Genomic DNA, 15,752 nt, shown 5'->3' on the forward strand with positions numbered 1-15,752 from the left:
GAAAGAGCAAAAAAATCGTGTTGCTTGCTCATCTGAAAGTTGATGTCATAATGCCAGGGTGTTGCTATGTGTTTGCTAAGGATTTCTGGGTGGTTAATGCATTGAAGCGATGCATTAACCACCAAGAAATCCTTAGCAAACACATAGCAACACCCTGGCATTATGACATCAACTTTCAGATGAGCAAGCAACACGATTTTTTTGCTCTTTCGTAGAATTCATCGTGCACTTGGAACGAGTTACTGGCCCAGGTTAAATTAAATAAAACAATATTCCTGCTGGATATGGCTTGTGGTTCCTCCTGGAGTTGTTGCACATTTTATCATCCACTGGGGAAATATCACAAGACCTATCACTCCTAATACAGGCCACGTGATTTGAGGTATGAAGTTTGAAGTTTCTCATTATTACGAGTTATGAGATTATCTGTGTATACTATTTCAGTCTTTTTACTTTCTAAATTTCATGTTAAATTCAATGTTACTTGCTGTTTCTATGTAATTATTTGTGAAATGTAGCAATTTCTGAGTGAAAGCAGAAAGAAAAACGTCTTAGCTGTTGCTGAGAATTCTGGGAGTTTGAAGGTCTGATTCCAGTGTTACATCATTTTTTGTTTGTGTGTATGTGAGAGAGAGAAAGAGCTTAAAGGGGCAGCAGTGAAGACAGAAAGGAAACAAGCAAAATCTGAGAGGGCAGATGACATGCTGTGATGAGTTCAGTCCAGAGCCATTATTAGAGTAATGAGAACTACACAGGGGAAATATTGGCACGGACCCAGACAGCTGAATGAGAGAGAGAGAGAGAGAGAGAGAGAAAGGAGAGCTGAGGTGAGAGGTTACATAAGGAAACAAGACTGTCTGGACACGGATTTCATTCCATTCACTATATTTAAAGGGCCATCTGGTGGCCACAATCTCAATCTCCTCTTCATATCTGCTCTTCATTCTCTACCCTCATTCTTTCTTTCCTCATTTGTTTCTACAGTATATTATCTCTAAGCACTCTTTACATGTAGTAGCAATCCAAATCATCAGATAATACTTGCAATCTCCTAGCACCACTACATCCATCCCTGTTAAAACACAGCATACTCCTCAACCACATTTTATTCAGTGATTAACTTCAGCCTCTGATGTGAAACTTCCAACTTTTATGCCATCAGATATTATTATAGGATGTGCTCCAAGACTCTTCTCCAGGTGGCTTTGTTTAGTAATGCCTGTTTTTTTCTATCTTTTATTCTTGGCCTTTTTAGTCATTTTACATGGCTCAGAGAATTTGTTTGTATAAATCTGTTTACATATGCATAACCACTGTTGACAAGACACACATGGTGTCCTAAATACATGTCTTTAATGGGATTTGTACTAATATGATGTATGTGTAACTGCAAGCAAAAATTACTTACATACATACATACATACATACATACATAAATAAGTTAAAAATACACTACAAGTTGGGGTAAAACATACAGATAGTGTGCTGTGTTAGGTTTGAGAATTGGTGGATTTGATGCTAGAAATGTAATACTCATATGAAGTTCAGCAATTAACTGCCTTCTATTTACGCAATTATGGATTACAGCAAGACACGTAATTATACACTACTGTACAACTTCTGCAGCCACAAAATTCATGTATGTTTTGCAGGAGGTTTCAATATGCATCATCTGGTTTGGTTTTTGAAAAAAAAAAAAAAAAAAACATACTCACTGCCTGAGAAAATATATTACAATAACAGTTACTATGATAAAAAATAGAAATGTTCACCCCATCCTTTTTTAAAGCTGGGCATCAATTTATAAAACCTCTTAAATATTACGTCAATATTCCACATAATTCAGTAACAGAGATGCCTAGATATACACACACATCCTCTAAGAGAAAAATCTGCTAGCTTTTGGTAAACAGAAACTATATCACTGATAAACAAACAAACAAACAAACAGAAACAGCGTGGGCATGGTTGTAACCTAACACTGCCAACTGTTTACTTTCCTGGAATATCCATACTAGCTTTCAATGACAGGACTGAGCATGCATTAATGGAAAGTGCCACAGGGGAGAGCAGAGGAAAAGATGGGAGGGGAGGATGCAGGTTGCCAGTGAAGAATATCTGAGATTCCAGTACCTGACCTGACCTCTGTGAGTGACCTCCCAACGTGACTTACCTGGGAGGCTTCCTTTATGAGCAACCAGAGGACAGTAAATCTATGAATAAAAGCTTAAAACTGGCTCAGTGTCATGTACAGGAATTCTGGTCCCTGACAACTTTACAGCTGCACAGCTGAGGTGTGTATAGTGTAATGAGCTGCAGAAATTATGGGAGCATGCCAGCATCATGATATAGATCCTGAATAAAACTCTTCAATGCATACATTAAACATACATTGGCGTGACTATATACATACATTAGAGTGATATATATATATATATATATATATATACATACATACATACATATATATATATATATATATATATATATATATATATATATATATATATATATATATACACACATACAACACACACACACACAGACTCTCAGTATATAGAGAAAAATGATAAATATAATAAAGAAATAACACTGAAAATAAATTAAAACATTTTACCTAAATATGACAGTTTGAAATAAATCAATAAATTATTTGAGATTTCAAATTCTCTAGTTGATTTAAAAAATAAAAACTTGCAAGGTTTGATATATAAAAAATAAATAAAAAAGCAAGAAATGTCAATACTTTTATGAAGTACCAATATAATCACCTGATCTACAAGTCAAACTATACTCTGCTAGTGGTATCATCCCATTATCACACTTGTACACTATGCAGACTTAAAGAAACTTCACTTGTGTTAAAACTTGCCTATGTAACAGTGCATACATATTTAATATTGCACTTGTCTCTGACAGTAAATGTCAGCCCTTTAATGATGTATGCATGTATAAAAGTGCTAACATAGTTACAACTGTACAGACAACATCTTCAGACACAACTGTAAGCTGTTTGTGTAAATTGTGATTAAGTACAACAGCCATGTCCATAATAATTCATGCACAGAAGCATCAAGTGGATAGATTGGACCCTCACCTTGCAAGCAGCGCTGAAACTCCCAGCAGCTCAGTGTGTGTGTGTTCTTGCCCTGCTCCTCTCACTCTTACAAACTGACGCCTCTCATCCACAACTCAACGCATGGCTCTTATTACACTCATATGCAAGGAGAGGGCGAAAGAGAGAAGAGAAAGAACTAGTGAAGAGAGAGAGAACTTAGCCCAGCCCAGAAAGATAAGTGAAGCTGACTAAGACTGTCTCGAGCTTTTTAGGGTTACTCATTTCTACCTTCATTTCAGACTCTCTGCTGACAACTCCATTAATGATTTTTCCCTCCAGTCCAAAGCCTCAAAACATCTAGTGCTTCCACCTCTCAATCTATCAGTTCTCTGGAGCAGCTTTCCTCTGCAGAGTCCTTCTGTGTCTAGCCTTCACTCTCCACTCCTGTACACACATTCTCTCTCTCAGCAGCTGGAAAAGGGAAACACACCTGCCCGACTCTTATTAAAGGAGGTGATGACTCCCTATGAGGAGAACTTGCTGAAATTCTCTTCCTTTTTTCCTTTTCTTTTCACGAAATCTGATGACAGATTCTCATTAGCTTGTCCTAGGGAAAATTGTTCTCTCTGTATCACTGTTGTTCATCTTCCTTTCCTTACTTTAGTTTCTTTTTGGATTTTTATCACATTTAATTTGGGATAATTAGCTATCACAAAGCAAACCGGATTTGAGGACCGTGCCTAAATGATCATGTTCCTACAGATAAGCATTACATTACCTGACAGATATTAAGAACCTTGAAATCATTTTAACTGACGTAACCAAAATTAGCACTTTCAACAAATCCTAGTCCGTTTCATCCAGCTAAAATGTTACCTTGATGAAATATTTCACAAGCACAATTTGCAACATATTTCATAAGCACAATTTGCAACAATGTTTATTACACCACAGTAAGTCAAATCTTTATGTCAACAAGTCATAAAATCAAGCATATGATCAACAAATGCAAGATGTAATGCAAAACTAAAGAGAGTCAAGAACTGAACCCTGGGGGACACCTTGATTTGGGGAGCAGCTGATTTGTAATTCTGAATACAGATTAACATTTTCTGCCCATTAGCTAAGATGTAAACCAGCAAAGAGCTGTACCAGTGGTCCAATAACAAAATGTAGCAGCATTATATCACTAGGGGGTAACAGAATACACAGAGAGGAGATTGAGCCATCTCAGTATACAGTGCATTTGACTATAAATAGGAGGAAGTGTATATATGAAGCAAAAACAGGGGGGTATGACCAGGTGGGAGAGATCAGGTATTGGTCTATAATTACAGAAATTGAATGGGTCTAAGCCAGATTTTGCTAAATGTGGCTTTTTTACTGTACTGCAAGTGTAACAAAAGCAAGACAGTTTATCAAGTGAAAAGTAATAATAGACACTTACTAGACACAAACAGAGCATTTCGGGAAAAGATCTAATGTGAAGGATCTTTGGGGTAAAGTTAGATACAATTAATTTTATTTGTAAAATTCTGAGGAAAAGAGTGTTTGAACTTTTAAGAGAGAGATAGCATAAACAGGGTTCGGGGAGAGCCTATGGACAGTAAGGCAGCTGCAGGAGTTTCCTGCAAATGCTTAAGGACAGAAGGTTATCATGACTCATAATATTTCCATGGTAAACTGTAAGAAATGATATATATCCTGTAGCTGGGAGTTGTTGCAATATGATTTTAGAGAATCGAGACTTATTGAGCAACTGTGTTGAATAGATAGTGAGCAGATAAGGTGAGCAGGATCTTTCGGCAATATGTAAAATCCAAGTCTGGCTAATGATTAGTTCCAGTATGTAATTGGAACTGTATGTCCAATTGTAATTAGTCCAAGCAACCAAGTGGAAGGTACACAGACAAATTCAAAAACAAAACAGTATGCAAACCAACAGCATAAGCGAGAAGCAGCAGCTGCCACTTCGGGATGCTCACATAAATGGGTGTTTCTTCAACTATCTTCAATGGGCTCTTTTGGTCTTGTAGATGTGAATACACTTTATAGTTATTTAATTTGTCCACGAACAGCTATTTTTACAGCTGTTTTTGACTCTGTGGAAATAAGGCTGCAGTATCATAGTTTAAATACTAATTGATATAGATCAACTTTTTAATTAAATAGGACAGTTGGAGAGTAGACTAGAAGCAAAGTGGTGAGAGGGGGGGGGGATCAGAAAGGACATGAAGCTCAAACACACCATGTGTAGGAGTGCGGCCCATGAGGCTACTACTCAAGACACTTACTTGTAACTTGAGGGTTAATCCTAACTTCATGGGAACAATAAGTGTGTTGTAAGTTGATTGAAAGTTGGATAAAAGCTAAACTAGGACTGGATGGGCTTATGCATTGGGGAGCAGGTCCAGAGGAGCAAGGCCAGCCGGTCATCATCCAGAGGTACACTCAGCTTCCTGGAACATGCATGTGTGATCCAGGTTAAGCAAGTGAGAGATGCAATGGTGGGCTCATGGCAGCAGTGACTGGTGTGCAATAAGCTCCATATGTGCCTAAGCACTCGCTGCCAAAAGAGCTGTTTTCTCTTGGTCACATGCTCCTGCTGGGATATTGGACAAGGGCAGATGATAAGAGGGATGGGACTACATTAAATGAAGTGTACACAGTCCCTTCATCAGAAAATGAAGTGTTTAAAAGTGTTAATTTTTAGAAAAATATTTTGATTTGGTTATCATGTCCATTAGCAATGCACAAAGCATAAAAAAATAGTGTTTATAGACACTTTGAGTAATCTGAGGGTCTGGTAAACAAAAAATAAGCCACATAGATAAATACACCTTTGGGAAATACTAACTTGAATAAAACGTTTCTCATATTTAACTTGAGTTGAACTTGTTTTGGGAATAGGGGGTCTGTTTTTGATCTCAATTTCAATCTCTCTCTTTTTTTTTTCCAAGTTAAATGCTCGATTTTTATCCAGTGTTTTTCTTATTTCATTCTTTCCAATGTTTTGAACTTTGTGGAGTGCTAAAACATAAATGGATGAGATACTGTCAAATGGCAGGCACATGGCGTAGTTCTGGAAAACAAATTAATTATTGTTTTACAAATCCGAAGCCAGGTTGGTAAAACTCAATCATATGCAATTCTGCTTGGCTGCCTATAACAGATTTCTTGTTTAAATCCATATAATCCAGTTTTAACATCCATTACAAAGCCAGCTGTTATCAGTCGGTTCTCTCGCTGTCAGCTCTCTCCTTTCCACTCGCTATCTTGACTATTTTTGCTGGAATCAAAGTAGCAGTGATTGTTCGAGAAACAAAGCCATGACATCAACTAAAGCAGAACTTTCAATGGTTTTGGCTGTGAGACGGGCTTCATGATCACATAGTCATAGAATGTTAATAACTGAAATCTAGAATACTTTTTACTGTTTCATTGTATAATGGTCTTTAAAAAAAGTCCTCAATCACAATTCAACTTTGTTTTACACAAGAGAGTACGCAATTTTAGTTGAACTTCCCAATGAATTTCATGTTCATGAAATATAATATTAAAGGTAACTTTTGTAACTTTTACTCACATATTTCCAGTTTTAAAGGGTTAGTTCACCCAAAAATTTAAATTATGTCATTAATTACTCACCCTCATGCAATTCCAAAACCATAAAACTAATCCATATGAATTGAGCAGTTTAATCCAAATTTTCTGAAGAGGCTCGATCGCTTTATATGATAAACCTGATTTAATTAGTGCTTTTATTCACATATGAACATTGATCAGCGAAGATAAACAGAAACTCAACCAAACCTGCTTGACCCGTGAGAACAAGCCTCTTTCAGAAGCTCAAACATGCTGCGTAACACACGAAAATGAACCTCATTGGTTCTCGCATCATGTCAAGCAAACGTGCATGTTTACCACAACTGATGTGCGCATTGATGAATGTTTCTACTTGAATAAAAGGCTAAATTCAATCGGTTAATCATATAAAGTGATGGAGTCTCTTCAGAAAATTTGGACTAAACCACTCAATTCATATGGCTTAGTTTTACGATCTCTTTATGAACTTTTTGAAGTGTTAGTTTCATAGCTGTCTATGGTGGGAAAGAAAGCTCTCAGATTTCATCAAAAATGTCTTCATTTGTGTTTCCGAAGATGAATGAAAGAATTACAGATTTGGAATGACATGAGGGTGAGTAATTAATGACAGAATTTTCATTTTTGGGTGAACTAACCCTTTAATGTAAATGGGCAAATATAATCAGGAGTATAACAGAAAATAACTTTAGACAGAAATGGTCAGCAAATAATCTTTTCCGAGTAAAATCACGTTTGCACACTTTGGGCCCTATCTTGCACCCAGCGCAATTGACTTTGTACACCGACGCATGTGTCATTCCTATTTTGCACCCGCGCAAAGCGCGCTTTTCCCTCCACAGAAGCACGTCGCTAAACTAGTGAATGAACTTGCGCTCCCTGGGCGGTTCAGCGCAAAAAAGGAGGTGTGTTCAGGCGCATTGCCCGCGCATTGCTATTTTAAGGAGCTGAAAATAGACTGCGCCATAGACCAACTCAAACCTGGTCTAAAGTCAATGGCGCAATATTTTTTTGTTAGAGCGCGTTGGTAGAAACTGCGCCTCTGGGCGCGTCCACAGTGCGCGTTGACTTTGCTTATTACACACAGGGATGCGCATCACACAAACATGCCAAATATTAAAAACAAAAGGATTACAGTGTAAAAGAATATTATTGTGTACATAAATATAAAAATGTAATGATGAATAGTCATTGCGTGTATTAGAATTAGGCTACCTATTTTCAATTCAGCCTATTACTACTTATAATGATGAACGAAATTGGCTAATTAATTGAACAATCGTGCCAATACACACACACACATATATATTAACTGACTCATCGCGTGTACGCAATGTAAATAGCAATCCGCCATGGCGCGAGCGCATCTCGCTCTTAAAGGGAATGGGAGATGACACTCTGATTGGTTTATTTCACGTTACGCCCAAACCACACCTATGATTAATGAAGCTACTTCAGACCAACCCATTTTAGATTTGCGCCGGGCGCAAGAGCCATTTATCCCGCCGGGAAAATAGCAACAGCGCCGAGACCCGCCCACAAAGTTACTTGCGCTTCGCGCTTTGACACTTGCGTTTCAGATCGTTAAAATAGGGCCCTTACTGTTTATGTGGCTATATTAATGAAAAAAATCCTCGCAACTCTAGGCCTCAGCTGTGTTTCCTTCCTGCAAAACTGAATTGCTCATGCATAGCTTGAGACTATAGACTGATTGGATATAGTTGGATATAGTGTGATTAACTCTTTAGCAGGTGTATATGCAGATGTTGCCCAACAATCTGAACTCAAGCAATAGTGTTACGGAAAAAGATTCTCTGCTCAGATGCATAAGGAACATGTGACAGATGAAGTCTGGTTTTCAGCTGTGATTGTGAGGACACTTGCCATAAATGCAGCATTATTTATTGTGTGAATCCCTCCTCTGATTCAAAGCTGTCACTTATAGGAATGGACGTGATATGACATGATGTGGAAAGATGGTCTTCTTTGGCCCTCAAATCCAGACTTAATGCTTGAACACCTCAAACTGCCTCAGGAGGTGGTTTAAGATGCATAAAATACATGACTTGGCCAAATGTAAATGCAACGGTACTCCTCCCAAGTGGAATTATGTCAGCATACAGAAGTTTATGAGCCCTACAGAAATGAGCAAGCTACCACGGATGATACACATGGATAGAAAAACCTCAAAAGCCAAACACTAATTACTATACAGGGCTCAACGCTAAGGATTTTTTCTACTGGCCCGGTTGGGCCAGTGGTTCAAATTTTTACTTGCCCCGCCAAAATTTTCACTGGCCCCACAACAAAAAAAAAATTATAGAAGTAAAAGACAAGAAAATGAGCCTATAAAATAAGCATAGTTATTGTTTTCATTGTCTTTGTTACATTTAACCTCAATTAATTGGGTTATGACACCAAAAGCTACTAGATTAAGTTATATTTTAAATATTGTTAGACAAATAAACAGTAAGTAATAAAATAGTGACAAATAATCAAATTACGAGTAATAGCACAAATAAATACAACAGAACAAACATATAAATGAAATAAATGGTGCTTTTCAAGTTTTTCATGTAGGTTTAAACAGGAGATTTTCAGGTACAGAAATTGTAATCTAATGTATAACTATATAACTATAGAACAGATTAAATTTTAATAAAGTTAAAGATGCATAAAAATGTTTTTAATGTTGAAAATATAAACGTTAAATACTGTTATTTGAAATTATATAAAAAAAAAAAAAAATGAAGACACTTTAAATATGAAATTAAACCCGCCAGTTGGCAGCGAATCACTGTTAATGAGTGAATCAGATTCAACCGATTCATTCAAACGGCTTATTCATTCAGGAAGTGTTGCTCAGAGACGCAAAACAATGCTGTGGACTTTGGAACTATTTTCGTTGGCAAAATGGAGTGAAACAATCGATTTGGTGTCTAAAATGTAAGTCACTTTATATTAGGTTCTTGTTCATTAAACTGTATGAATCTGTAAAAAATATCACATTTGTAATCATGCTGATATTTGGAGGAAAATGTTGCTCTTTGTGTAATATTGGTTAACTATATTAAATTATATAAATATGAAATATATACAGAGGCATTTTTGCCCCTTATCTTGAATTCTGAGGGGAATTTTAAAGGCATTTTAATATACTAAATCACGCAGTGAAAGCGTACACTCTAAATATGCACACGCACTAGTCTAACCTACTAGACTACGTCATGTATGCGTGCACTCAATGGGTGTGTTTTTGTTTGTTTTTTGTAAAGTGATGGACATACTTGATAATTTCAGATCGTTAAATTAACAATTAAGATATCATAGATAGACGATATATATCGCACACCCTACAGCACTGGCCCGATCGCGCAAGTGACCATTCCGTCTACTGTCCTGAGCGTTGTTCACACTGGCCCTGGGCCATCGGGCAGTCCTTATTGTCGAGCCCTGCTATATGGGATGGAGACATATACAAAGAGAGGTCAGACAGATAGATAGGTGGAAAGAAAGATATAAACATAAAAGTCATAAAAGAACAGAGACAGACAGATGGGGCATTTTCTCAGAGGAGGCAAGAGAGGCAGTGCCTCCTCAAAAAATTGGATGAGAAAAGTCCATACTAGTCCACATTACAAAAATGAAACAATGCAAATATTACAAAATGTAGTGTATAAATCACACGTTTTTCTAAAGTAACAATGTCCAAGGTAAAGTTACAGAGGAAGGCCATGTCTCTCTTGCCTCCACTGAGTCCACTGAGTTTTAACAGACCTCCTAAAGTATGCGCTGGGTTTGTGGGGGGTGATTGAGAATGAATGGGGGAAAGTCACGTGACACAAGGCAATTGGTTAAGATTGGATATGATTGGTTTGGGCGATAAATCCCGCCTCTTCATGTGCGTACCTCATTCGTGAATCAGTCTGAATGAACAAAATGATTGCGTTAATGTGAAGACTAATTAAAAAGTAAGTAAACATCTCAGCCACTTATATATATGTCACGTCAAAATCAAACTTGAAATGGCCTGAAAACATGATGACTGTGAAGGTTTTAGTGAACAACCAGACAGATGTATGACAGTTCACACCTAATGTGGGGTAAGTTGTGTCACTGGCCCACTTTTGTTTGACATACTATGTAGTCTATCTTTGCTAGTATTGAGCAAAAACAAAAATGGCACAGTTTACCCTATTTTATGGAAGCAGTAGCTCATTTCAGTAGTGGCGTTATAGTTATAACCAATTCATGATGCGATTGCTGTGGTTGGTAATTAAAGCCGAGATGGTCGTTATTGTTTATTAAGGCCTTTGACTTATGGACTGTGGCTTCATATGGTGGGTTCCTGCACAGTTCAGCTCTCACAATCAGTCTTGTGCCCCCGGTACTCGACATCACCACAGATCCTAATTAAAAGCAGACAGAGGGCTGCATTGTCTGCTGTAGAAAACAGTGGCTCTAGCACAAGACGTGAAGAGCGCGGTGGGACCTTTATACTGTTTATTGCCCTTTATAGAGCTAAATATCTGGACTTATTCTCTCTTGCACACTGTTCTCTCTCTCCTCCTGAAGAAGCATGTGCCGTCCATGTGCGCGCGCACACACACACACACACACACACACACACACACACACACACACACACACACACACAGTATACAGTCTGCTGTGCATTAGACAGGCAGATGGGACGGTTAGTCAGCCAGGTGGGTATTAAAGGTGTTTGTCGGTATGTCAGAGTGCATCAAAGCCCTGCACATTCCAGCAGTGCACATTAAACGTAGACAGAGCTTATCTTCACTTAGACTGGAATAGAAAAGGGCTAGGAATCCATGAGTTCAAAGAAAAATTTGATGCAAACATTTGGGTTTTGGCAACACTGAAAACATAATGAAAAGTAAAAGTTTAATGTTTAAAGAGATCGCATCATGAGAAATCAAATCCTTTGAAATAAAAGATTGAGCAACTGTAAAAGTAAAAAAAAAAAAAAAAAAAAACCTTCATTTTTTTCACATTTTGTTATGTTGCAGACTTGTGCTAAACTGCTATATATATATATATATATATATATATATATATATATATATATATATATATATATATATATATATTATTTTTTTTTTTTACATTAATCTACACTCCATTCAGGATAATGACAAAGCAGATTTCACTTGAAGTTTAGCTCAGGAGCATTCCAATTTTGCTTGTAGATATAACTACACTTCGATTGGAGTTAACCTGTGGCACATTCAACTTAATGGGCACGCACCTCTCAAAAGCTCTAACAGCTGAAAGTGCATATCAGAGCAAAAACCAAGCCATGAGGTCAAAAGACCTGCCTGTAGAGCTCAGAGACAGGATTGTGTCGAGACAGAGATCTGGCGAAGACTACAAAAATGTTTACTTCATAATCCTTAATGGAAGAAGTCTGGAACAACCAGGACTCTTCCTAGAGCTAGCCTCCTGGCCAAACTGAGCAATCAATGGAGAAGGACCTTTTTTAGAGTGGTGACCTAGAAGCTGATGGTCACTCTGGTTGAGCTCCATGATCATATATGAAGATATATGGAGATGGGAGAAATTTACAGAAGAACAAACGTCACTGCAACACTCCACCAATCTTTATGGCAGAGTGGCCAGACTCAAGTCTCTCCTCAGTGAGGACACATGAAAAACACTTGGAATCTGAAAAAAATTACTCTTAAGACTGTGAGAAACAAGATTCTCTGGTCTAATGAACCTCAGTTCCAAGTGTCATGTATGGACGGGGTTCTAACACATTTTCCAAAGTCAAATACAAGCACTTTTCAAGCCTTTTTTAAGCTTTTCCAGCACCTTACAACTGTGGTAAATTACATCATATGCAACAGAAATAGCAGTGCTTATCAATCAGGCAAGTTAGTATCTGCAAATTATTGTTTATGATGACAGATTTCACGAGAGTGTTGAATTCAGTCACTGAGCTTACACACTGAACAAATCAACAGTTTTCATTCATTTTAACATTTCACTTTTATTGCGACATTTTTGCCTCCTTATCTTGCCCCAAGCCCTGTTAATTTCCAACCCTGGGTGATCAACATTTAATTAATGAGATTTACACTCTTCATCATCTGTCTGGCAAAAAGTCGGGTTACAGTTACGTTTTACAGCCCTCCTGAAATTGACCATTCATTAGCCTATACAAATTTGCCAGCTAGTTTAAATAAACTGAAAGAGATAGTTCACCCAAAAATGAAAATTATCCCATGATTTACTCAGCCTCAAGCCAAATTCCCTACAGCTTACCTTTCACATGGCTCGAAAGCACATTCACGCATGGTGAAAAGCTGCACATCATTTTTGTAGGTTTTACAGGAGGCTACACAAGGATTTGATCTTGATTTTAACCATAATTTGTATTTTTTGTTCTTAAGCCAACGCACATAGAAACAGCAACCTCCCGGCATGTTATCATCTCCCACTCTGATCTATCAGAGGGTGCACAATATGGATTACATGGATTTTTTTCTCAATTTTAGCCGTTAATTACAGCTATTCATATATTATTATTAACATAAATTTAAAAACTTTTAATTTAAGTGAACTTAAAACAATCTTCACAACTGTAAACAGTGCTTTAAGATTTTCAGGTTCTACAGGTACTGTAAATATACAGAAAATGAATAATGTCTTGAATAATTTCTATATATGTGCAGTTAATAAACATTGCAGTCTTCAATACATAAATTATAAATTGAATATAGATATTAAAGAGCAGCGGGTGATTTTTTCTGCCTTTTGTTCTTTCATTAACATTAATGACAGGTTTATTAGGCTGATGTCACTTTAAGACCAGACATGGATCTGACATCCTATTTCTCACAGCTATTTATTACACACACACACACACACACACACACACACACACTTATAAACAAATTGGGTTCTTACCAGAGTTTACCAAATTATTATTATTATTATTTTTTTATTGAACGACACCTATTTGCTGTTGCAGACAAACTAATGGAAAATGCTAATGAGAAACTACATTATGGCTGTTTTTATAATATTACTAACATTATAAGTGGACTTCAATAAAGTAAAATTATAAAATATTGCAAGAAAAAAACTTTTTAAACACTAGACAAAATGTAAGATCGATGCCAAATAAGTAGAACAATGAATTCAGGTTACAGCTTGAGTCATATATCAACTGTGTAAATAAAAAAAAAAAAAACAACTGACATGTCAAAATTGTCATAGTATTATGTTAAATATTCAGCTTCATATTTGCAGATTTCCCTGTAAGGGGCCCGTACTGTAAGTTTGATTGACAGGTTGAAGATTAGATCAGTGATTGGCTGAGAACAGCTCCATAGAGGGTTCTCCTAAGGGTCAATGTTTCAAATCACACCTGCTTCCCTTAAATTGTTGCTCTCGGCAAAAGCAAGCCAGTCCAGACAAGCAATAAATGAACCTGAATTGTTATTCACAGCCCTCTGTACATTCACAGAAAGACTTTTTTTTAGGTAGGTGAACACTTGATGTTATTTATATTTTGCTTTATTCCTTTGAAAAATAAAAAATAAAATGGTAGAGAAGAAAAAGAGTATTAAAAGGCTTCTAGTCCATAATGGCTATGGCGAAGAATTGCTGGGTTTTACTTTCAAAGAAACGTTTTTTGAAGAAATGCAGCAATGTTGGACTTGCAATGAACATGCACGCCTGGCGTTTTTCAAGTACAACAAGAGTTGACATGGCTAACATGTTGACTAATAGCTTTGTCCTTGATGCATATCACGTTTTGAACTTACTTTTAGGGGTTTTGCGTATCGGAAACTTGAAGATGGATCAGGTGGGGTGGGGATCAGTGTGGAATGGCATGCATGAATCTTCATTCTAAATGTCATTCGTAGTATGCATCAGTTCAACGCAGGTGCCACTTATGAGGTTATAGCATGCTTATGTAATGCAGAACAACGTGCTTGAGATGTATTACGAATCCAGAGGTATTTGAATTTCATGTTTAAACCAGTTCTAGATGGGCCTCGACCTTTATCAGTCATATATTGGCAGTATTTTAAGTAAAATGGCCAGAAAACAATTTGAAACATCTCATTTTTTGCAGCTGTAGGGATTGAGTTTCAAGCAGATTATGGGTATCATCTGTCCTGACCTTTTGGCAACAGCAAAAAGGAAACGGGCTGTCGTCGGCTACTTTGGTTTGTTTGCAGTCTAAAATGAACTTGCAGTAATGAACTTCAGATGCCACTGGAAAGCTAGGTGTACTGGCACTGCCAGGATGCTGAGGTGGCACTTTTAGTCTGAGCAACACATATCTACTTACTAAATTATGCTTTCCACAGCCTGTTTGGGAAACCAGAGAGAAAAACATCATCTGCATATCAGTATGCCTCGGCATCAGACGCGACGAGAACAATAAAACAGAGACATGTGACCAATCTGCTTCCATTTATAAGAGAGCATTTGGCCTGGAGATAAAGCACTCCCATATGACTTGTTCTCTTCTGCTTTAAAGTTATTAATTGGAAGCGAGTCAATTGATTGTGATGTTCCAAGCGCTGTTGGTCGCTGATGTTAGAGAGAGTGAGGAGAGGAGAGAATTGCTGTGCTAAGGCCTACTGACACCTAATTTTTAGAATTTTCCACACGAAAAACAAGCATGTTAAGTTACTTAACAAATGAGTTCTCACTGAGTCTGGAATATTTTACAATTATAATTCCTTTTTTTTAAAAGGCTATTTATTTTTTTTTTTTTATTTTTTTTTTTTTTCCCCTGAAAAAATATAATTCAGGTATCCAAACATTTGTATAGAAAATTATACAAGATAAGATCAATAATGTTTTTTACACAACACAAATATTTTATTCTTTTGTATCATTTAGATGAATCAGACTTTTTATTTACAATCGTTCATTTAGAACACATTTTTATCGAAAATACATATTGCGATTTACAAAAAGCAATTCAATTAAAGGAGGCAATTATATAAGAAGTGATAAATATTTTAAATATAAAGTTAGGTTATCAACAGGATTCAGTGAAGTATGCATGGCAATGATTAGTTTTCTGCATTTCTTTAAT

General features: G+C 36.8%; 1 protein-coding gene across 9 annotated transcripts in view; it reads right to left on the reverse strand.

Moving 5' to 3' along the window:
* LOC125247827 overlaps positions 1-15,752 on the reverse strand; it is a 363,538-nt gene that overhangs the window by 91,923 nt on the left and 255,863 nt on the right. For 2 of the 9 annotated variants that reach the window (XM_048159334.1, XM_048159330.1), the window contains exon 1: positions 3,098-6,707. The exons of the other annotated variants lie outside the window; for them this stretch is intronic. The gene's annotated coding sequence lies outside the window, so the exon portion shown is untranslated. Of the gene's footprint in view, positions 1-3,097; positions 6,708-15,752 lie in introns of those variants that run through there. 9 annotated transcript variants of the gene reach the window in all.

This window comes from Megalobrama amblycephala, linkage group LG15 (genome assembly GCF_018812025.1).
Source record: "Megalobrama amblycephala isolate DHTTF-2021 linkage group LG15, ASM1881202v1, whole genome shotgun sequence".
NCBI lineage: Eukaryota > Metazoa > Chordata > Actinopteri > Cypriniformes > Xenocyprididae > Megalobrama > Megalobrama amblycephala.